The following is a 24,862-nucleotide window of genomic DNA, read 5'->3' as shown; positions in this document are numbered from 1 at the left end:
ATGTACTTCTTGGTTATGATTACCATGATTGTTCTCACTATGAGGACTACCATTTTGATTTCACACTAGTGTTTGGTGCTATTTCTTAAATCAAGCAGATAAATTTTACACTAAAGTGAGTATTTTATTGTTATTTATTATTGTTTATATATATATACATATATTTTTAATACGACACAATTAAGTAATTTACTTGTATGTTTTATGCACACTATCCCGTAAGACAAATTTAAAGTAAAAAAATTTTATTCACCAACTCAAGATAAAAAGAAACAACTGACTTCTTACACATAAGAAATCAACATCTTAACTTATTCTAGAAATTCCTAACAAATCTAGTATTAGAAATTTCTAATCATGTTCTGCTATTTGATAGTGGAACTAATCAACGTAAACAATCATCAAAACCTATGTACTAATGCTCTTAGAATAATGCTGAATAACAATAAACATTTCTCCTAGACCAACTCTACTACTCATTCGTTGGGGGATCTGCATCCTCAATTGTTCCACCTCCTGCATTATTTTCAGTGTCATCTTGATTCTTAACTCCATTTTCCACTGGGTGGCTATCTTGGGCATATCCTCTAGGGGTTCTTTTTCAGGATCCTCCTCTGGGTCATTGTCTAACTCAGCGTCACTATTAGGCCACAGGTGGCCCACCCAGGCATCTGGGATGCGAGTGGTAGGTGATTATCTATCCAGTTAACCACACGCTGCCTCCTCTCTTCATATTTCACCACTAAGGTATAGTACTCCGCATCCTGATCCTAGAGTAAGAAAGTCACATCTTCAAATCCCGCATGATACATATTGGCAAGTTCCTTCTGCACCTCCTTTTCTACTTTCAACTTATTGACCTCCTCTTGTAGACGGAGAATTCCCTCACGGTAGTCTTTCTTGTTCTGCCTCATGTGTTCCCTCGACACTATCAATGTAGAGATCTCGTGCATTTGGTTAGTTATTCGATCAACCAATGCATGAACCTTCCTAACTCTGTTCGTGGCTTGCTCTAACTTCTCGAGATACAAGTCCCTATACAACCTCAGTCTCAATCTAAGACGAGTCACATCACATCTAGTTACATGAATTGGGCAGTTGCAATCCTAATTCTCCCCGTGTACTGGCTCGGCCATTTCCTATTAGGTCGAAAGAAACGCTATTAGCAATGATTTCATCTTTCTCAAGGTACGTAGGTCTTTCCATGCCCAATCTTCTAGTCACTACTAATCATTTTCCTAACATGTGCTATCTCATGGCATTAATCATAACTTAAACTCTGATACCACTAAAAATGTCACACCCCTAACCTACAGGTGCTAGTCACGCGACATCCGCCGTATCCTCATGTCCCGCTTAAGAATACAAAGTAACAATAAACTAGACTAAAACTTAGAAAGTACTAGATAGCATAACCAAATATAGTGCAGTACAAATCTCAAATGAAAGGTAGTCTACAAGTAATCAAGAAGTTCGTACATTTATTTTCTAGATAAGACAATAGAAAAAGAAATCAAATAAAACTAACAGCCAAAAGCAGCTAGATTGCTAATTTCTATCCATTTAGAGTTAATAAAAAATCATCCTTAGGGTCTTCTACGTAAATCAAGTCATACTTTTTAGAATTTGTAAAAGTGGTAAAAATTGGGTTGAGTGACAAATCGCTCAATAGGTAGCATCTACCCCTCTGTTGGACCATGCAACCATAGATTTATATATATACATATATATATACATATATATATATATATATCAAATTATTTGCACACCATTCACATGCATAATCATTGAAAATAATCAGTAATAATGAGTGACATAGCAATTGGTAAGCATCTTATTCAGAACTGTATATGAAAGACATTGAGTCATAAATCATTGCATATCAGTTCATAACAAGTACATGCAATGACCGGTTTATGAGCACTCAGCCTAAATATTAAACCCCTTCTAGGTGGGCGACCAATAGGTTTTATGACTACTGATTGGTCTCATTATATATATGGGTCAATCGGCCAGACTCTATACTGAACTACCATGACCTTGTCAATTGGTCGGATTCTATACCAGGCTATCATGACCATTAGATAGGACTATAGCCCTTACTATCTATTCCATGACTGTTTTGAGTTTTACTTGACATAAATTCATTTCACACACCGCATGCATAGTTCCTTGATTTTACAAAGATACCACTCATTTTGTATATAATAACATACTAAATTGCTTCAAATAATTCACTTGGTCCATCTTTATATAGCAAAATAGAACTTACGTAAATACTCAAGTAAATCAGTTAATCAAGTAAATCTCAAATTAATACATCAAAATAGGTTTAGCAATAAAATCTCACTTTAAAATGTTGAAATCACAAAAGGATAAGTACCACCTACCTTTATCTGGCTGTTCGAGTGGGGTTACCTCAGGTCTTTTAAACTTGTGTCATACGTATCAAATGTATAGGTATCCTAATTAATTGATATTTCTTGTAGATGTATAAATATACATACCTCTTAACAACTCTAAGATTCATGTTTAAACCATTATATGAAGCCTAAAAGAGTTTTCTAAATTGGAAACTTTCTATTTTCAAAAAGTTTTTTAAATTGAAAAGTTTCTATTTTTGAAAAGTTTCTTAATTTGGAAAGTTTCCCTTTTTTGTAAAGTTTCCTAATTTAAAAATAATTATTCATAATCATATTTATTATGTTAACTATTATTTTACTATACATATATATATTTATTACTATCGTTATTTTATTATTTTATTATTTTATCATTATTATTATTATTGTCCTTATTGATACTATTTTATTTTATTTTCATTCATATATATATATATATATATGTATGTATATGAATATATATGGGTTAATTACTTATTATTATTATGCTTTATTCTATTTCCATTTTGCACCTGTGTATGTATTATTATTACCCATGTATATATGTATATATATTTATTTACCATCACAATTATTATCTTAGATTATTCCACTTGTATTTATATTTATATTTTATTTTTGTTTATATTATTACTATTACTACTATTATTATTATTTTAAGCATTTCATTTAACAATCTAAGAGTTATCTTACATTATATAAATTAGTCTAATAACGTTAGATTAAGATGTCATATATTTCTAATTAAATATCTTAAACTTAATTAATTAAGCATAAGCCTAAATGCCTAAGTCTTTACAGCCCAAAATTATTTTAGGTTGGGTTTGGAAGTTTAATATCTATGATAGTCCATAAAAGATGGGATAGTTATACCTAAAATTTATCTATTGAATATTCATTAACCTCATACTATATTTCTGACCTAAGTATACTTGTCATTTTTTTTTTTTTCGAACCTGAATACCGGCCCAAGGTCTTGGTCCAAGCATTTCCTTATTTCTTCCAGCTTTTAGCCTGATACTCCTTTACCCTTGGCCCAACTTCCAATTAAACAAGCCCACATTCATACCTAACCACCTCTTGACCCAACCCATTTCCTCTGGATCCGAGCCGTAAGAAACGGCCCAACCCGACCTAGTTCCTTAACCTATCAACAACAATAACAACAACAGCCATTGCTTTTCTCCCTTCCTTTCTTTTTTTTTTTTTTTCCTTTGGCTGGCCTTTTTTGTTTGACTTGAGAGAAGGGTCTGATGAGCCTCCTTTGTTCTTCTCCTTTTTTCCCTTGTGTTGCTAAAAACTCAATCTCTAGCAACGGCACACCTTTTTTTGTCTATTCCTTTCTTCTTGCATTGCTGAAGCTTCCAGTTTCATAAGCGTCAACAACGGCGCAACTACCACTACTTCTTCTTTTTCTTGTTTAACTTTCCAATAGAACTGAGGTTTAGGCTCTATTCCATCCTATAACTAAAATTTAACACACTATTCCTACTAATCCGGACATAAATCTTCCTAACTTTTTCATACAGGCATAAATATATCGTAATATGCATATACATAAAATTTTTAAAATAGTTCTTGAAATTGATAAGACTTAAAGAAAAAACTTTAACATGTGTTTGAGTCTTACAAGTCTAGATGCTTAGTTGCCTGGTTGTTCGACGGTGACGTCTTTTTCTCCTCTACTCCTAAATGATCTTGTTCTAAGAGGGAGGCAGACAATGAGAATTAGGAATGGTGTTATTTTCTCTTTATTATTTTGATAAGTGTTTTAAACCCTAATAACCACCCACTACTTGGTGGTTACGTGGGTTTAGAATTTTAAGTTATCTTATCTTATCTCCTCCTTAATCCCAATTACCCTTTAACCTTTTCTACCAACATTTTTACTTTTTGCCTATAGAGAATTATCACTTAATTAATAAGCAAGGATAAAAATTGACTATAACAAATAAAAAAAAGGGTTTTACATCTAGCACTTGAAAAGAAAAAGGACCTAATTGAGCTGAAAGTAGCTCCTGAAAATATGACACAGCCTTCCTGGAAATATCTTCCTCCTTCTCTAGCCAATCCCCACTATTCGATTTAATCTGATGAATAATTGAGTTTCTCCTACATTCAGCCACAACAGCATGGAAAAACTTTGAATTTCTGTCACCATCAGTTAGCCACCTGACCTTAGTTTTTTGATGCCAAAATATATCCTCAATCCCCTGCGCATATATAAGCTTTGCTCGCATCTCATGTAACCAAATAGGATGCTGGTCCGAGGGATCCTTGTCAAAGCAGATTTCAGCCTGTAAAATTTCCTGTCCAGCCCCTTCAACTAAATAAAAAATATCCCCAAAGGACTCCCGTGACCATACCTTAAGCACCTTTTTCAAATTACGCAGCTTAGTTGCCAAAACATATAATGGTTCCCCCTCAAAATCCAAGTACCAATTTTGATGAATAACATCCAACAATGATTCATGAGTGGTCTAGCAATTTAAATATCGAAAAGGTTTAGGAGAAGTATCCAAACGTGAGAACACAGACAACAATAAAAGAGCATGATCAGAAGGGGCCTACTCCAATGCTGAACCGCAAAGCTAATACCCACATCTACTGCAGATTGATCATGAAGCAATCTATCTAAACGCTTCCAAATACATGGATGACCTTGCCTATTATTACATCATGTATATTTAGACCCCGAAAAACTAGCATCCATCAAGCCAGCCATAGACCTAAACGACATCAAATCCACACCTTTCCCAATTCTAAAAGGCACACCCCCACTGCCATAATCACATTAATATCACCAGCACTAAAGTAAGGTAGAGACTCTGATCTATCACTCATCAAAGCTAGCCAAAGCCGCTCTCGATCTTCAGCAGTCCATTTAGCATGAACAAAAGAAAGTAGTATCGGAGAAATTAACAGCTGAGATTGAATTTTAATAGACAGATGTTGGTCTGAATCACCAACAAAATCACAAGAAATCAGATTAGACCAAAATATCCACCTAGATCCGCTGCTATTGACCATAGCAGAATCCATTTGAAGCTTCTGCCGAATGGATTGAACATTAGCTTGGGTAGAGTCAATTTTGGTTCACACAAAGCTACTACTTGAAGAGAATATTGCCGTATCAAATGTTTCAACCGATGAAGATTAGGGGCACAAGACACACCCCGAATATTCCAAAAAAGATAATTAATCATTAGATGAAATAGCAAAAGAGTTATTGGATGACTTACTCTCGGAGTGTAAAGACCGGTCTGACAGAAACTTAGCCCATATACCCGTAAGCTTATGATGGCTAACCAACTGGAAGCCTTCCTCCTGCTGCAATTTATCTTCTACTTGCTGAATTATTGGGTCCAAATGAAAGATGTCTATACTAAATGATGAAGTACTTCTAGAAAAGGAATGAAAACATGAATATCATGAGTTTAGAGCTGCAAATGGTGTGTGCGCGTCTTTTCAGGGTTTTCAAAGGGTCAAAAGACTATTTATCCTTTCCTTATAAAAGGAGAAATCTATTGACCATGTAAGATATGGGTTTCTGAAACTCCAAGAAATAAAATCTCGTTTGAATTCCAAAAATGTTCTAAAAATTCTCAAAGTCAAATCTCTATCCAATCCTTAAGACGTGCAAATCCTAGGCTCAAAACCAAACTGGAGACTCTTTTTGTTAAGCTTCTGCTAAAATCTTTCTACGTTGTTGAAAAGCCCAGAAGTAGCCGTGAAGAGGAAAAGGCAAAAAAGAGGTAGATCAAAACCAAAGAAGTATGGAATCAAAGTTTAGTGGAAGGAACCCCTAAGATGGCACTTCCCTCTAGTGTTGTCTATATAATTTTGCCATTGCTTTCCAGAGTTCTGCCTCGAGGATAAGCTACCTAACACATTCTCCGAATTTTGGAACTCAGCCTCCTCCGATACAGACTCGTACTCCCCTTCCTGCTGAGCATCATGAAACTGAGCACCAAGCAGCAGGCTGTAAGTAACAGGCAGTATCATTTGTGCTTTCACAGGTGAGATAGAACTAGCGAGTGAGATTGGAATTTCAGCAACCGCGACCAAATTTGGATTACCAGCACCAGCAACAAGAGCAACAACTTCAGCTTCCTCTGATATAGATTCATACACTCCGTTTTGCTGATCACCACGAATCTGCTCACCAGGCGATAGGCCATGCATAGCCGGCAGTACCATCTGAGCATTCACAGGTGAGGCAGAACTAACGAGAGAGATTGGAATTTTAGCAACCGTGGACAGATTTTGATCACAAGAACCAGCAATAGGAGCAACAACTTTAGCCATCGTAATGATAAAATCAGTAGTAGTCGAGAGCTTTGATGACTATCCTGCAAGTGAATTTGGGTCAGAATCCATATCGACAACTGGCATAACAGCCTACTGTCCAGCCATAGAACAAGTAACCCCATTCGAAGAAGGCCCTAAACGCTCGGCTCTCACTTCCTCAGCACTTGAACATGGCCCCTCTCCTTTATTTGCTTTGGGACGAAACTGTAGATGCAACTTACGCTTTGCCTTATCAACAGCCTGTACCTCATGTTTCCCGAGTTTAAGATCAGGATTAAGGATGTGACAAGAGTCTTGATTGTGCCCCATACGAAAACAATGTGTTCAGTACAATAGCGTTTTTTATTTGGGTTATAATTACTTGAATTCTTAAAAGAGCTCCTGGGTTCATTTAGGTAAAAAAAATTGGATCTTTGTAATAGTTGAACTTTTAAAATAAATTTTGTGAGGTGTTTAATTAAAATCAGGCATTGATATTAATTTGGAATTTTTTTTACTATATTACTATATTTTGCTAGGTAAATTGTAAAACACCTTGGACTCAATTCAACCAATAGGCCTAGTAAATTCAAAATCACTCCTAAATTTAACCAAGTGGGCTTGTTAATTCAAAACCAATCCCATGTCAAACTTTTTTTTTTTTTTTGCCTAAAGAAAGTTTCAAAATACTTTAATTCTTTTTAAGAGGATTATCTTAAACTTCAAGAGGTCATATTATAATTTTTTTTAAAACCAAATCCGAAACTCAAGAATGTCTTCATCCTTGGGACTAGTCACCAACTACACCCCCTCTCTCGACATTCAAGAAATCATCTCTTTCGATCAACTTTTATAGTTTCCCTTATTACTACTGTACGCGATAAATTTTTCAAGTCTGCAAAATGACAAGAAAAAAAAATACACGACAAATATGTGATATATAAATTTAGAAAAATATGGGGGTACAATCTCTGGAAGTTTCTCGAACTTTATGGAGAGTTTCCTTCGATTCTTCTCCTCGAACACCAATCCAAGGGCTTCGCAGTTTGTTCTTGGATCAACCACCGATTCTTTCAAATCTTGATATAGAAGATTTGAAGAATTTGAAAATATTTGGAAGCTCAAGCCTTGCTATATGGAAGACTTGAAGAGTTTGAAGACCCAAATCTTCGCAGCTTGGAACTTCACCACTTGAGTGTATGAGATGCCTTCTAGTGTGTATCTCTGTATGTCTCTGTCTATATGTCTTTAATTTGGTTGAAAGACCTCTATTTATAGTTGTAGCAAGGGGTAGAGGTTGAAGACCTGTGTACCACTTTACTTGTCTTGCAAGACGTGCAGTCATATTAGGACTGTGCTAGCCAAATATTATCTCTTCATTTTATATTTATTAATAAAGAGATAAGTAATCCCTTGATTGGCCAAACCCGTGGGGACACGTGACGTGGCGTCGTTTGACTGGCCAGGCCGTTGCAGTATATAAGAAATATACTTGGATTAAACAACTCTAAATATTATTCCTTTAATAAGAAATAAATACTTAGATATTTATCCAATAGGTATGTGATATGATATGATTTGGTTGGTGGAGATATCCCTGCAATTCGAATTGATCTGGAACACCTCACCTTGACACGTGGCAAAATATAATTGACCATTTAATAACCAATTTTTCCAAGTGTACATGCCATATGGCAATATCCGATTGGACGAAAATATTTAATAGACCAATGGTAATTTTAGAATTTAATTAAAATTCCATTGTCTACAACTACTACTACTACTACTACTACTTTGATAAGCAAGCCTCAAGAAAATAGTGTGCGGCCCTTTTGTTCAATTCCTGTTTTCTTTGAAATCATAAGCTCTGACTTCAAATATCCACATGACTTGATTTATCACTCATCTCCCTTGCATTCCTGAAATCCAAAGTATCTAGTAATCCCATAGCATTGACCAACCTTTTCTATAAAGCTTTTAGCTTTTGGATTCTATTTTACCCACAAATATCGCATCAATTCCCTCATTTTATGTCTCAAAACCAAGGTTTAGTTACCAAGTTAATTTCAGCCATGGAATTCATCAATACGTCCAGTGAAAACAATCAAGTCTTTTTATGATATAATATCTAATTTCATCCTAAGTCTAGGCATCGATCTAGGGAAATTCCGACTAAAATTCAAAGCCTAAGAAAGAGAAATTTCAGAAAATTAATAAGAGTTCGAGTCTTATATACGTTTGATCCCAAGCTTAGTTGTCCGAGCCGTCCCTTTGCGTTCTTCCCCTTGTTTTCCCTCCTCTCGAACAGATAATCCTTTTCTCCCACTCTCTTTCGCTGTTCATTTCATCATTTTTTCCCTCAACTTGATTGTTCTGAGATTTCGGGAGTGGTATAGACAAAAGAATTTAAATGCTACTAGTGGGAGAAGTTAATTAACGTATCCCTTAACTTTAAATTGTTCTCCTGCATTAGGTCTGACAAATAAGAATAACTAAACCAACTTTGATAACTAAGGGTCTGTTTGATAACATAAAAAAGTGCTGAATCTGAATTTTTTCAAACATTCAAATGTTTTGAGTGTTTGATAAATGAAAATCTATTTGCTGAATTTGTTAAGCAGTACTGAACCTGTGTGTATTTTTTTCAGCACAAAAATCCTAACTGAATGCTTAATTATGATAAAAATCAATAGAATTACTTCAACTACCTTATCTTATCTATCAAATCTACCATTGTTTGTTAATTATATTCAAAATTCTTATCTAATTAAACAAACTAATATTCTCTATCTAACGATTTTTAGTTTCTCTTTTCTCCCTTTTTAATGACTTTCACATCTTCTCCATACTCTTCATATAATATATTTCATTTTTTATATTAAATTTATTTAAAAATAAATATTGTCATTTTCATACGTAACAATTTTAAACTAATTAAATCATAGATTTTATTTTTTTTTTTGAATAAAATGATGTAAGGGCAAAATTGTCAAATTAAACTTATTAAGCATTCAGCTATAAGTATTTATCAAACAGTATAAATAGGTTTAGCATTAAAATTCAGACATTCATATATTTTTTTCAGTGCTTCAATTCAGCAAATTAATTGTTTCAGTATTCAGATTTCAGAATTCAGACTTCAGAATTCAGATTCAGTTTTATCAAATGGAACTAAACCAACTTCTATACTTTTGTTCTTGGATAAGGTCTGATAAAAGTAGAAGTTAATTGCTATTACACTAGTTGACATAGTTCACATCCGGCCACTTCCTCCTATAATGACTCCACTACTCAAACCAACTCCTGCAACTCCTACATTTTCTCCTATATTTTGTCCACTACTAATAATGTTCGATCATGATATGGCTATGCAGTTATCCATCATCTAATCAAATGTAACTCAACTAGCTATAGATAAAATACAACCAACAAAGGTTTTTTTTTGGTCGAGGCAAAATGTCGGGTATCACACATGTATATTTTGATTATTTATCCTACGTGTAAAATAAAGTAATTCCTCTAAGTCACACAGGTGCATCCTTTTACTGATGAAGTTGCTACTAAACTTCAGAGATACCAGCTAACGTGAGTGCCTGCAAAGAACACAAAAAAAAAAGAAGAAGATGATATTGGCATATCAAAATGTTTTATTTTCAAAACTATGAGAATCAACATAGTATTAAGGATAAGTTCAAAAGTAATAACATCGTGGAAAAGAAAGTTGTAAGCTTTTTGGAACTTTTCAGAACAAACTGGCAGAACTTTTGTTAGATTGTTGGACTTAGGAGTTGGTTGACCTCAAAATTGTTCTTTTTTCTTTTTCTGAATAATTACGTTACTCTACTGGAGTTTTTGCAAACATAATTTGAGTATTAGATCTCTCGCTTCTCTTTCTTGGCAATATACTACTGTAAGAGCCCGGTGCAACCCAAAGAGTACAAACAAATTCACAATGATGCACAAAGATATATCAAATTTAAGCACAATAAAGAAAACTTAATTAAAGAGAAAAGATAAGAAATGCAAACCAAATATCAAACCAATAGCCTCTTCAATTGATGGCGATGCTAACCAAGATGTACAAGTGAAGGCTCACTCCTTCCTCACCCCAAATACTCTTTGGTTGAGCCAAGGAGTTTTACAACTATTCTAGTTAACCCTCAACAACCTACACTTGAAAGATCACTCACCCAATTAAGAACTATTTTATACAAATGAGGCAACCTTCACCAAGGTTTTACCACTCCAAGTGATTGGTTCACCTTCACCAAGGTTTTACTACTCCAAGAGAGTAACCTTCACTTGAGCAACCTCACAACCCAACTTCCCCAACCCCTTATACAACCAACAAAGAATCTTTCTACTCAAAAATCTCACTTGTAAGCTTGTATTTTGTGTTGGCAAAAGTTTTTAGTCTTCTTGTGCTTTGGGGTTTTTATAGAAGGTGAGAAATGGCTCCAAAAGACTCTCCAACGGTCAAATATTAATTGCTGTCAAAACTAGCCGTTGGCCTGTCGGACGTCCGACAGGTGCCTGTCAGACGTCCGAACCACCTGTCGGACGTCCGAACCCTGCGTCCGAACGTAGGCAGAGAGTCATCAAATCTTTGCGAAATTTCTCGGACGTCCGATGCGATCGATGTGCGTCCGAGGCGTGCGTCCGATCCTTCCGGACGTCCGATGCTTCCTCACGAGCGTCCGACAGAGTTTCCTTCTTGATGTTCTTCATCCTTTCGGACGTCCGATAGTTTCCTTTTGGCCGTCCGACATGAGTGACCTGATTTTGCTTCTTCATTTGGTTGGTTTTCTTTCCTTGACACCATTGAACCTGATTCTAACAAATTTCTCACATAAAAACATTAGACCAAATCTACATTTTGGTTTGTTAATCATCAAAACCAAGGATTGATCGACCAAGGTCAACAACTACCAATAGAATAATTCTTGGATATCTGATAAATGTTGTAAATAAAGGTGGATAGATGGTCCTAAATATGGTCGTCCATGACTATCACGAGCTTCTGGGTGTCATGAAAATTATCGCGCGGGTTGTTTACCATTCCAGCCAGTTGCATGGCTCTACAGGAGTATTTGATTCTAAAATTTTGAATTTTCATTATCAATTCCATCTTGTAATCAACAAGTAGATTGTTGTGGCTACAATCATGAATTTAGATTGTGGCTTCCTTATTGGGTTCTAAGTCAGAGCCTATTTGGTCTTGTTTGCTTTCGGAAGTATCCATAACTCATGGATGAACTAATTATTTTCAAACATGTTAGCTAATATGACTTTTGACATCAGCACCTTTTTGCTTCTGTTTGCATTGATTAAGGGCTTAATTTGGTGATTTTATGTAGGGTTGTCGGTGATTTTGTATTTCATTGTAGCCATTCATAGCTTAAGGGCTAAATTCTGAAGTTAAAGATAATGATGATGTTGTTTTAGGAGAAAAGAAATTTCCTTAGCTCTAAGCCGTAATAACTCACTTTTATAAGAAGTCTCTGGTTCTTTGGCTGCTAAAACAGAGTATGACCAAAAAAAAAAAAGAACAAAATTAGAAACGAAAGTGAGGGAAACGGGGCTGTGTTTGCATTGAACTTGGCTCCTATATAGGAGTTTAATGTTCTTTCCTCGTCACAATTATCATCGATAAGTACTGGTTCTGCCCATCCAATAGAGCATAAATAGAGTGATAAATGAGAGGTCCATGGTTTGCATGGTCCTGAGTCGTCACTGGAACGGGACTTCCCGATCCGATACTGGGACGAGATGATTCCGAGATAATGACTCCGAGAACTCGGCCGAGACGGATAGAAACGGCCGAGTCGTTCCGAGTCATCCCGAGTCAACTCAAATTTTTATTATTTTTGCTAATTTTTTAATTTTTTTTATCATATATTTTTATAATTTTTAAAATATTAATAATATTAAAATATTAAATATTTCAAAAATTTGTGTCTCACCGAAACCGCGACCGATATGCCGAGGCCGATTTGGAACGGTCCAAGCCGCGACTGCAACCGCGACCACGACTTTGAACCATGGTTCCAACTTCACCATACATTTAGGATGGCCAACATGACATGTGAAAATGTGCAGTCGCCTTAACTGCGATTCGTGACTTGCATTGTCTATGTAGGTTATGGTAGTGCTCTTTGAACGTTTTCCATAAAAATAGGGGAGGAATCATCTGAAATGCAAATGTCACTTTTATAGTAGCATTCAAGCTGACAATTAATATTTTGATTTGTGATAATAAACATCAAGTTTACAATGTTGTTTGAACTCGATGATAAATTTTCGTGATCCAAAATTTAAATTTTAATCTTGATTATGCTGAAGCCATGTTCAGAGAAAAGATGAAGCTCTAGGAAAGCTAGTGGCTTGAAAGCAGCTCTTTATATTGCTTTATGGAATGGTGTTCTATTTTAAATTTTATCAAAGAAATTATCTTGACTCTAGTCTTGTCTAAAATGAAAAACAAGAGGAGGGAGAAACAAAATTTCAATAGTTGAATTGTCTAGAACTGAGGCCATAATTTTGAAAATGACTGCATTGTGGCACTTTATTATTTGGACACTCTTAGTGTTCTGTTTTTCTACTCTGTTGTTTGGGGAGATTCCTGACAATGATTATTTGCAAATGAAGTTTCAATCTTATAAACCTCCTTGCCGTGGATATTACCTTATCTGTGAATGTTGTGGAATCTTTTGGGCCAAAGAAGTTTGTTACACTTATTTAACTTTTGCTTGAGCTATTTAAAAAAGTGTTCTAACTATAGGCTGTTTTGTTGTGGAATATTGTGACTATTGTGGAATATTGTGGTGTTCTAACTACAGGCTGATTTGTTGGGATGTTACTCCTCCTTTTTGTTTGGGTAACTAGTTGGCATTAGCCTATCAATCGAGTTATCCAAAGCACGTTAGGTTTTTTAGTCCATGTAAGGCTATAAATAACCTAATCCTTCCAAACACTTTAGCTATTGAGAATTTTCCAGAAATATGTGAGTTATCACTTTTCTCTTGCTCCAAGAGAGTCCTTCTTGAATACTTGAGAGTTTTTTTAAGTTATTCAATTTGAACTTATCAATCAAGTACATACCTTGGTTGTGGTGTTCTTCTATCAATAACATTGGTTCACTAAATCTTTTGATTGTGGGTTAAGATTCAATTCCAGATTCGCAATCTTAGGGTTTTAGAAGGGTCAAGTATTATTCCGTAATTCAACTTGATTTTCTTTATCTAGATCCGGGACTACGTGGGATACGAGTTCAAACTTTCGGACGAGTTCGTATCACCTGTTCCAAAAAAGATTTGTGATGCCATTGATAGAGAACAAAGAGCTTTTTTGTGAGACTCAAACCCATCTAAAAGAAAATTTCATTTGATTAATTGGGATGTTGTCAAACTTAATAAGAACCAAGGTGGCCTTGGCATCAAACAAATTGCACCACTCACAAGAAAGGTTTAGCAAAACTAGGATGGCACATCGTAAAAGACCCCCAAGACTTGGGTAAAAGTTCTCTCAGATTTATATGTAAATAGAGCTCAATCTCTATTGGCAAAATAAGCTAGTTTTTACCACCTCGCTGGCTCTATAAATCTGAAGGGGTTGTCACTTGGCAATGACATTTTACAACAAGGCATTGGCTGGAATATAGGGGATGGAAAATCCCTGAGGGCGTGGACTACTAAGTGGTTTTCTTCTGAAACCCTTAGGAGCCAAATTCAAGGTCCTCTACTTCCACATGAAGACCAATTACAAGTGGCTGATCTTTTCTCTAACCATGGAGGTTGGAGTTTAAATAAGCTCTCCTTCTCTTTGCCCAAAGAGATCACCAATAGTATTCTTTCCACTCCTAGAGCCCATCATGCTGCTCTGCATGATTGTCTCAAGTGGATCCCCTCTCCAAATGGCAAATTTCAGTCAAAATCTGCTTATCAGTTGGCCACCAAAGAACATCATTCCAGTCACCAAAACCCCTGACCTCTCTTTTAGTTGGATATGGAACCAAAAAATTCCAAACAAAATCAAACACTTCATCTGGCTAGCTGCCCACAGCAAACTAACAACTAAACACCTACTCCGTAGTAGGCACATTATTTAAGATGACACTTATGTTGGAGTGTATGCCCTAAAACAATGTATTTGTTTTATTTTATGCATTCCTTATTATATGTTTTGTATTTTAATAACTTCTTATTTATCTGTTAAATATTAGTTATAACCGATAAAGTCCTTAGAATATTTACTGATGTGATGGTAGTCACAAGAGTTGGTGACCATGAGATATCAATCGCATTTATAGTAATATTCTTAGAATTCCCTAGTTATAGTACTAATGAAATAGGACATCTTTAGTACGGTAAAACTAGTACACAGTTAGCCTCTGATTAAGGTAATTAGTGGTTGTTCTCATCAACCATGGTATGAAGATATCTAGGCTAATGTGTAGATGATTTGAAGAGTTCAAATGCATTGGAGTGATCCGTTTAGAGATCCCGTTAGGATATCAGTAGAGGCAGGACGGCTGGACTGCTCAAGGGCTGACCATCCTCAACAACACTACAGGGAGACGCCGCAAGGATTAAGGTAATCCTATAACCCTCCTTTTAATGCATCATACGTAAAATCTAGGGTGATTCCTGGATAGTTTTAGAGAAAAAATTTTATTTTTCCGCTGCATAGTGTCCCTAAAACCTAACAACGTACTCCTTTTGTTCCCTCCAACCTGAAGATTTCGACCATGCTTTTTGGACTTGTCCTTTAGCTCAAACCTTATGGACAAAGCTGAAATAAAACCATTTGGACCTTCCTTGGGGAATCATTTTTTCTTTTGCATGCTGGACCATTTGGACCTTCCGAAATAAAACCATATTTGAACCCCACAAACCTCGCCCGAATCCTGTTCTATGGTGCACAAATTTAGCCACTAAATTCTTTACTATGGGCCCCTATGCCTCTAACTCTAATCAAAATTCCCAAATTTTTGTAAGATGGATTCCACCCACCATTAATTGGTTCAAATTGAATTAGGATGGCTCTGCACTTGGAAATCCTGATCCAACTGGGGCAGGTGGAATTATCAGAGATTCCTTTGGCTGCTGGATCAAAGGATATAGTTGAAATTTGGGATAGCCATGAATATTCTAGCTGAACTATGGGGACTCAGGGTTGGAATTGAATTAGCTATATCTTTGAATATCTCGTCTTTAGAGATTGAAGTCGATTGTGCTGATATTTTACCCCTACTTTGATTCCACTAATAATCCAGATCACTCCTTACATCCTATTCTCATGGATTGCATGTTGGAAACTTTTCAAAATTTGTATGATGTACATACATGTAATTAATGTATATTCATTAATTTTTGGTACATGTATAGTATTGTGAATGTTTCTAAAATGTACATTCATTTATGAATGTATTCATGTATATGGGAATTATTGAATGAAAGGATAGATTCATGTTTTGATCTAATGATCATGAGATGCATGAATTAAAGTGCATGAATGTGTACACAATACTTTGAATCTATTCATACACAATACTTTGAATCTGTTCATACAAGTATTTAATGGGATCTTTTGTTTCCCAAACAATCTTCCTATATAAAGAGGTCAAGTAGAGAGTGGTTTGCTGCAGAAAATCACTTTCCTACTATCCTTACTCTCTCAAAAGCACTCCTTAGTTCACAAAGGGTTTGTCTTACTTTGTGCAAGAGTTTAAGACAAACAAAACTTCATCTTATCCTAAAGGATATTTGTCCAAGGTTATTGCACTTTATATCGGACAAATAAAGCCTAAAGGAAAGTGATTTCTATCACGATTTGAAGCCAATTCTTGTCACAATATTTGCCAATTCTTTACTTTTTACCCAACAATCTTTAGGCTTTATTTATACTCTACAATGGCTGGTACCTTGAAAGATTTGGCATCCAATATTGTCAAGCTCGAGAGATTTGATGGAGGGAATTTCATTCGTTGGCAAAAACGTGTTCGTTTTCTTCTCACTGCACTCAAAGTGGTCTATGTTTTGACCACACCAAAAACATTGATCAATCCCGATGAAGAAACTCTTGAAGACATCCGAAACCGTCAGAAATGGGAGAACGACGATGAAATATGCCGTGGTCACATCCTCAATACCATGAGTGACAACCTGTTCGATGTCTACCATTCAATTGCTACCGCCAAGGAACTTTGGGATCGATTGGAGTCCAAGTACATGCAAGAAGATGCTACAAGTAAGAAGTTTCTTGTCTCGTCTTTTAATAATTATAAAATGGTAGATAATAAGTCTATTATGGAGCAATTTAGTGAGATTGAAAGGCTTCTTAATCACTTCACACAACACAATCTACACATGGATGAAACCATTATTGCTTGCTCTATAATAGATAAGTTACCACCTTCTTGGAAAGATTTCAAAAGAGACCTCAAACATAAGAAAGAGGATATCTCTCTTGAGATTCTTGCTAAATCTCTTCGAGTAGAAGAGGAAATTCGCATGCAAGAAAAGAAGGATAGTCAAATCCTTGAAGAGAACAAAGATTCTACTTCAAAAGTGCATGTAATTGAAGAGAGGCAAACTGAAAAGTCTCAAGGAAGCAAGAAGGGCCAACAACCCAAGAATCAATCCAAGAAAAGAAAGAAGGGACAATGCTTCTATTGCAAGAAAGAGGGACACTACAAGTCCGAGTGCAAGATTCTTCAAAACAAGAAGAAGAAGCAAGAGTCTTCCCAAACCACAAGCAAAAATCTTGTAGCAATGATATCTGAAATCAATATGATTGAAGATGATTTTGCTTGGTGGGTTGATTCTGGAGCTACGCGACACATGTGCAACAATAGAACGTTCTTCAAATCCATGAAACCGGTGGATGAAAGCACCGTTGTTTACATGGGAAATTCTGCTACAATTCCGGTTCAAGGCATTGGAGAAGTAGAATTAAAATTTACTTCCGGAAATGTTGTAACCTTGACAAATGTGTTTTATGTACCGGAAGTTAGGAAGAACTTGGTGTCGGCTGGGCTGTTAAATAAATTTGGCTTTAGACTTGTGTTTGAGTCTGACAAATTTATTTTGTCTAAAGGTGGTATGTTTGTAGGCAAGGGTTATCTTTGCAATGAGATGTTTAAGTTGAATGTACTTGCTATTAGAAATAATAAGAGTGATATTATTTCTGCGTATTTGGTTGAGTCTTCTTTTGAATTGTGGCATAATAGGATTGGTCATGTTAATTACAAAAGAATGCATGAAATGATGAGACTTGATTTGCTGCCATATTGTGATAAGATTGAAGGAAAATGCAATACATGCATGCTAACGAAAATCACAAGAAATTCGTTTCCTAAAGTTGAAAGATCATCTAAAATCTTGGATCTTATTCATAGTGATGTATGTGATTTGCATGGTACTCCTACTTTGGGTGGTAAAAAGTACTTTGTGACTTTTATTGATGATTATAGTAGATACTGTCATGTTTTCTTGTTACACTCAAAAGGTGAAACTTTGCAAAAATTTAAGGCATACAAATCAGAAGTTGAACTTCATTGTGAATCCTTTATCAAATGTCTAAGGACAGATAGAGGTGGGGAATGTTATGATATTACCTATTTTTAGTCTGTTGGAATAAAACATGAGGTGACTGCTCCTTACACACCACAACAAAATGGTATAGCCGAAAGGAAAAATCGTGTATTGACAGAAATGGATAATGCACTTTTGTCAAAATCTGGTTTAAGTCAAGGATTTTGGGGTGAAGCCTTGTTAACGGCTTGTCATATTCTAAATAGAGTTCCTAATAAAAGGAGTTCTATAACCCCTTATGAATTTTGGAATAAAAGAAAGCCCAACCTAAACTATTTGAAAGTTTGGGGTTGTAGAGCTGTTGTAAAACTCCCAGAACCTAAAAAAAGGAAATTGGGAGAAAGAGGTGTGGAGTGTATATTCTTAGGATATGCACAAAATAGCAAAGCATATAGGTTCATGGTAATTGAACCTAATGATTCAATTTCGGTTAATACCATAATTGAGTCTAGAGATGCTATTTTTGAAGAGAATAGGTTCACCTCTATAAAAGATGTTATTCCAAAATCAAATGAATTGACAAAAGATGGTGAAAATGAAACCATTGAATTGAGAAGGAGCAAAAGAGCTAGAAAGTCAAAAGACTTCGGTTCGGACTTTTATATGTATCTAGTTGAAGGAACTAGAGATGCAGTGAGCAACCAAATCTCATATTGCTTCAATATTGAGGCTGATCCCAAGACCTATGAAGAAGCAATGAACTCACAAGATGCTCCCTTTTGGAAGGAAGCTATTAATGATGAGATGGACTCAATCATGGGTAATAAAACCTGGAAATTAGTAGACTTACCACCTGATTCAAAACCAATTGGTTGTAAGTGGATCTTCAAGAAGAAAATGAAGATCGACGGAACTATTGATAAGTTCAAGGCCAGGTTGGTTGCCAAAGGGTTCACACAAAAGTATGGTGTGGACTATTTTGACACATATTCACCAGTAGCTAGAATTGCTACAATTAGAGTGCTACTTGCTATAGCTTCTATCCAAAATCTAGTCATTCACCAAATGGATGTTAAAACAGCATTCTTGAATGGTGATTTGGATGAAGAAGTATATATGGAGCAACCCGAAGGGTTTGTGATGCCTCGTCAAGAGCATAAGGTGTGTAAACTTGTAAAGTCTTTATATGGACTAAAACAAGCACCGAAGCAATGGCATCAGAAATTTGACCAAGTTATTCTTGCTAGTGGATTCAAAATAAATGAATCCGATAAATGTATTTATAGCAAGTTTGATGATGGCAAAGGTGTCATAATTTGTTTGTATGTTGATGACATGTTGATTTTTGGGACTAATTTGGAACAAGTTGAAGTCACAAAAACTTTGCTTTCAAGCAAATTTGACATGAAAGACATGGGTGAGACAGATGTCATTCTTGGTATGAGAATCTTCAAACATGATAATATAATGTTGTCTCAAACACATTATATTGAAAAGATTCTTAACAAATTCAATCAAAGTGATTGTATTCCAGTCTCAACACCATTGGATCCCAAAATAAATTTTGTGAAAAATGAGGGGGGTCCAAAATCTCAAATGGAATATGCCAAGGTTATAGGGTGTTTAATGTATGCAATGACTTGTACTAGACCTGATATTGCATATGCAGTTGGTATATTGAGTAGATATACAAGCAATCCTAGTAGGTTACATTGGCAAGGTATAACCAGAATTTTAAAGTATTTAAAGGCCACTAAGGACTATGGTACATATTATACCGGTTATCCTTCAGTTTTAGAAGGATTTTCAGATGCTAGTTGGATCACTAATAAAGATGATCACTCGTCGACAAGTGGTTGGATCTTTATGCTTGGTGGAGGTGCAATTTCTTGGGATTCTAAGAAACAGACTTGTATCACCGATTCAACAATGGCAGCAGAGTTTGTAGCACTTGCTTCGGCCTGTAAAGAAGCTGAATGGCTACGTAATTTACTTTGTGATATACCATTGTGGCCAACACCTTTGTCGCCTATCTCAATCCATTGTGATAGTGCAGCTGTAGACACCAAATTTTGAATTGGTTTATATGCTTCGTTTTAGTGATAAGTCTTGTCTATTGATTTTTGTTTATCTCATGATTTTTGTTTTAAATGGTTTGCATTTTTGTTTTGCCCCTTTAGATGTTATGTTATTTTATTTTTAGTTTTATTTACTTTTTAGTTTTTTAGTTTTTGTTTTTTAAGTTTTAGCGTAGAAAATCATGGAAAAAATGAAAAAAAAGGAAAAATCATGAAAAAGAGGAAAAAGAAAAAATTGCATTTTGTTGTTTCTAGTTTGTTTATTTTATCCAATGTTAATTAAGTGGGTTTTGTTATTATTATTGTTATTATTATTATCATTTTGGTTTTGTTAAATATCTTTAAAAAAAAAAAAAAAAAAAAAAAAAAAAGAGACAAATGCAGAAAGCTGCGTTTTGTCGCAGCTTTGCAAGGAGGACCTCGGGCAGCCCTTAGCTGCAAATATGGAAGAGATGTTCGAGGCTCTAGGGTTGGCTGACCTCCTATAAAAGAAAAAGAAGGGACAGCCGCAAAGGGGGATAGAGAGGAGACGGCGTAGAGAAAGGCAGAGGGCTACGGGACTTCATTGAGGGGAGCGAACGGAAAGAAAAACTGGAGCAAGAGAGAAACAGAAAAAGAGCAAGGAGAGAGTGAACGGTGGGATCAGGAAAAGAAAGAGACCGAGGGAGAGCGAGGAGAGTTCTTTGAAAAGGCAAAGCAAAAGCAGTAGCCGGAAGGGGGATTTTTCAGGGTGAACGGAAAAAAAAAAAAAACAAAAAAACAAAAGAGGGCAGTTACGATGGAGGGCCTGGGGGTTTTGGACAACGGAGGATAGAACAGAGGGAAGGAAGAGGACAAACGGAGGGAAAGGAAAAAGAAAGAAAGCAAAATCTGAAAAAAAAAGAAAAAACAGCGTGCAGAGTAGAAAGCTAACGAAAGGGAACGGAAGAAAACCCACGGAGAAAAAGAGGGGAGAGCTCGGTTAGGGGAAAAAAAAAACAGCAAAGGGAAAAGAAAGGCTACGGGCCTCATTGGAGAGCGAACGAAAAAGAAAAAACTGAAAGCAAAAGAGAACCGAAAGAGAGTTGAGAGGAGTCGACGGGCTAGAGAGGAGATCAGCACAAAAAGAAACCAAAAAGAAGACAGCTGCAAGGGGAGAAAAATCTGGAACCAAAGGGGAGACTTGAGGGAGATTTGGGACAGCGGGGGTTTTCTGAGAAAAGTAGAAGCGAGAGCAAAGAAAGAAAGAGAGTTGGAGGGATAGAAAAAGCTTGGCGAGACTACGGGCTGGGCAGGAGAACAAACAACCAAAAAAAGAAGGAAGATTCTGCAGAAATTTTTCGTCAAAATCAGGTTGACGAATCAGCCCTCTTACTGGCTGATTTCTGGGTAGCTTAATTGGAGCTTGAAGTCGCGAGTTCGCCATTGCTGGGAAGCCTGCGACCAAATTTCCCGGACTCCGTCTCAGAAAATCAGCAACCAGTCTCTTGGAACATCTCACGTTCAATTGACCACATAAGCACCTTCAGGTGACAATGACTCTTCTCCCTGCTGGTTTAACACATTTTTCAGGAAGATTTAGGCCATTGGACATGAATTCTTGCATTCTTGTTGTCGGCTCCATTACTTTGACATATTGTTTGTTTTTCTTTCCATAAATCTGGTGGGAGATCTAGGAGCTGTGCATCTTGTTTGTTTATTTGCTTCTGTTAACAAAGAGAATAATGCACGTGGGACTTGGCTAGATTCTGGTCCCGTTAGTTGTGCATATTGTAATCTTTCGCTGCTTTCATTTCCTATCCTCCTGTTCACTGGTTTGTCTGAGAAGTGGTTTTCTTCAAATGGCAGTCGTGAAGCTTTGCCAACGTGTTGGGATGATTTTGTTATGAGTTTGGATTGAATTCTGATTCGATTGCCTCACTTTTTCATAATGTCATTTGCTCCTTGTCCGTCACTGCATTTTGATACGTTAGCTGAGGCGTGGTGTCGTCTTTGCTGCATTCTTTTTTGGTCTCTTCACTGCTAAAATAGATATCTGGAAAACGTATGTGCATTTGCTGAATAAATGGTTGGGTTTAATGTTTTGGCACCTTAATCTGCGCATTCACAATAAAAATCCAGAAACCAGCAATAGAAAAGCAAAATTTGAAACCTGCTGCATTTCTTCTCTACCGTGTTTCCTTGTCCTTAGTTACCAGCTGAGCATAAGTACCTTCAGTCTCATGTTCAATCTCGTGTTGAGGGGAGGAAATGGAAGGTTGGGTGTTTGGGTTTGAATATTTAAACATCTGAAATGTTTGAGTTGTACAACGAATTTCAGAAGTGTCGAACCAGTTTTGCATGTATCCAGAATTTTCTTGCTAAGTTTTCTGCTTGTTTGAATGGTGGTGGCTATGACATTGTTTGTTTAATCTGAATCTATGATGTTGATTTGGAGGCATCTAATTAAAGTTATGCTCAAGAAATCTGGGTTAAAGGAAATGAAATGTAGCAGCAACATTGCCAAACGACATGGTTGGCAATTGACGCAAGTTCCAATCTTTCTTTGCTGCATTTGTATTCCGTTGTTTGGACTGAATTTTTAGTGATGATTTGAAGTCTTGCATTAGATTTTGGGTTGTTGAATTGGTAGAATCCGTCATAGGCCTTTTTGTTAAATGGTGAAGTTTGTTTTTCATTATTCCAAGAAGTTACAAGGCTGGTTTCGTTTTTCTGCTGCTGCACCCATTTTCTATTTGGTTCTTCATTGGCTTCCATTTGATCTTAAATAGTTCACGGTTCATGACTGGATTCTTTGAATGAGAATGTTTATGTGCTAGGTGATGTTGAGTGATGGTTTTTGTTAGTTTATATCCTAAATCTTGCATGAAGGCTGCATTGCATTGGAAAGCTCAAAGGTTGCCGAAGCAACATTGGCCGGAAAATTGCAGAAATCTCGGTTTCTTCATGAGTCTTGCATGAAAGTTTTTTCCAGATTTTGCATAGCTTTCTTCTAAGTTGTTGCGTGCAAGTTGAGTCGCTGAATCCATTGGTTTGTTTTGTACAAATGCATCTGGACTAAATGGAAGAGGGCTGAAAGAATGATTGCTGAAAAATTACTGGAATATGAGTTCCGTAGGCTTGCATGGGTTTGCATGAAATTTTTCAATAATTGCAGCTTTACTCCCCTTAGCTTCTAGCTATGCTCCAAAGGCCCATTTATGTGTTTTGTTCTTGCAATTAGGTCCTAAAATACTTGCATCTTAACCCCCTAAGTTCCCCACTTGTCTTGTTATGGTCCAATTAGTTGAATAATTTAATCACTTTTGTCATTCTAGAATCTTAATTGCTTTTGGTAAGACGTTTAGTGAGTTTTAGGATGCATTTTGAGGTTCAATAAGTTTTAATAGAATTTTTAGCTTGGATTTGTGTTCTAATCACATTTTTGCATTTGATTTCTATGGGTCTCATCTTAAGTCATCAATTTTGGTATTTTATTTTACTCACTTTCAGAAATTTTTAGTCCTTCTAAACAAGTCCCTCTTGCATTAATTGCTTTGTACATGGTTGGTTTGTCTACGTAAATACTTTAGTTGACTCAATTTAGTGTTTAACTTTCATTTTTCATATTTAATTTTTGTTTCATGTGATTATTTGATAATTTAAGTGGTGCCTTGACCTTTCTATTATTTTGGAGGGTAATTGAATAATTTCACTACGTTAGGGCGTTGCTTCAAGGGAGGTACACTCTATCCCTCACTTGCATTTCATTTGACCCTACGTGCTCCTACGTGTTATGTGAACATGCATGTCTACTCCGCTTTCCTTACCTCCTTGCATGCATTTACTTGCTTTTTACTTTTATCTAAGTTTTATGGGGTATGTGTACACCTCTTGGCTTGTAATAGATAGTGCTCGGAGAGCATCTGGTCCATTTCCCTTTCCCCTTTATGCTTTTATGGGGTATGTGTACACCTCTTGGCTTGTAATAGATAGTGCTCGGAGAGCATCTGGTCCACTTCCCCTTCCCCTTGGTTGCTTGTGTTTTTTGCTACATGTTTAATTGCTTTATTAGGCTCCTGCATCTAGTCGAGCATGCTAAATGCTATGTGCTATGTGTTTACGAGCATTTTGGCATGTCTACTTGCTTTCATAGCCATGAATGAATGGAATGGATGAATGTACGTTTCCGCTAGTCCAACGCTAGTCGGAATTCATAGAACGGGCTAGTCCAACGCTAGACCCTTAGGGATCTCCTCTCGTTAGTACATGTGTGCATGTTCACCACATATCACGCATTTTCCTTAGTTTTATCATTTGGCATGATCCTCGAACCCGTTTTCTCTCCATTTTAGGATTTTTGCATTTCATGCTAGTTATAGGGTTCATTTTGCTTGAGTGTCCCCTTCTGATAAGGGAGACGAGCGAGTGTGGCTACTCGATAGCCTTAGCACGCTAGTTTCGCCTTCTAATCAAAGGGAAAATCGAAGTCGAAAAGTTAGGAGTCATTCCCATACCCGACCTGATGCATTCCCTTAGGTTCATTCATTCTCATTTATCACTTGCTCATTCCTTTTAATTCACATTTTCCTTTCCTTAC

This window comes from Coffea arabica, chromosome 3e (assembly GCF_036785885.1).
Source record: "Coffea arabica cultivar ET-39 chromosome 3e, Coffea Arabica ET-39 HiFi, whole genome shotgun sequence".
Classification (NCBI taxonomy): domain Eukaryota; kingdom Viridiplantae; phylum Streptophyta; class Magnoliopsida; order Gentianales; family Rubiaceae; genus Coffea; species Coffea arabica.
This window is presented reverse-complemented; position numbering follows the sequence as displayed.